Here is a 1,094-nt window from a genome sequence, read left to right as displayed (position 1 = left end):
GAGTCGGTTCCGACTCCACGGCACATAACAACAACAACAACATCAAACACAAAGGAGCTCTGGTAGTATAGTGGTTACAAATCAGACTATGAACCGCAAGGTCAGCAGTTCAAAACTACCAGCTGTTGTGCGGGAGAAAGATGAGGCTTTCTGCTCCTGTAAAGATATACAGCCTTGGAAACCCTGTAGAGGGTTGCTATGAGTCGGAACCGACTCCACGGCACATAACAACAACAACTGGTATCACAGAAGTTATGAATCTGGCTGCTAATCTCATGGTCAGCAGTTCAAAACTACCAGTGGTTTCATGGGAGGAAGATAAGGTTTTCTGCTACCTTGGAAACCCTATACAGGGCCACTATGTGTCAGAATTGACTCCATTGCACATAACCACCAACATATATATATGTATAGATATACATTTAAGCATTTTTAATTGCTTCATTACAATGGTGGCAATCCTCTCCATATACCAACAGTTCACAGTATTTACTTCTACTCACTTTAATTATTTCATTCTTTCCTGTGTTTCCACTACCTTCATCTTTCTTCTGCTAACTTCCCTCATTGCATAGTCTGCCCTATCACCTATGTGAAAACGTGCGTCTACCATCTAGCCTGTGAATAATCTCCTTTCCCACCTCCCCCTGTAACCATCATATGTTGTTGTTGTTGTTAAGTGCCGTCGAGTTGATTCCGACCCATAGCGACCCTGTACAGGGTTTCCGAGGGTGTAAATCTTTACGGGAGTAGAAAGCCTCATCTTTCTCCCATGGAGCGGCTGGTAGTTTCGAACTGCTGACCTTAAGGTTCGCAGCCCAATTCGTAACCCCTACGCTATCAGAGCTCCTTCATAACCATCATATATACCTTCTTTATTAAGAAAACATTTTCTTAGTTTTTTACAACACTGGTGCCATATAATATTTGTGCTTCTGTGATCGACTAATTTCACTCAGCATAATGTTCTCCAGGTTCATCCAAGTTGTGAGGTATGTCACAGTTTCATCATTATTCTACAATTTTGCATAGCATTCTGCTGTGTGGATATATGAAGTTTGTTTTACCATATTTCTGTGAAGGGACCTTTAAGC

This window comes from Chrysochloris asiatica, unplaced genomic scaffold (genome assembly GCF_000296735.1).
Source record: "Chrysochloris asiatica unplaced genomic scaffold, ChrAsi1.0 scaffold00007, whole genome shotgun sequence".
In the NCBI taxonomy this organism is placed as follows: Eukaryota; Metazoa; Chordata; class Mammalia; order Afrosoricida; family Chrysochloridae; genus Chrysochloris; species Chrysochloris asiatica.
The sequence above is the reverse complement of the archived record's forward strand: the minus strand, read 5'-3'. Positions refer to the sequence as shown.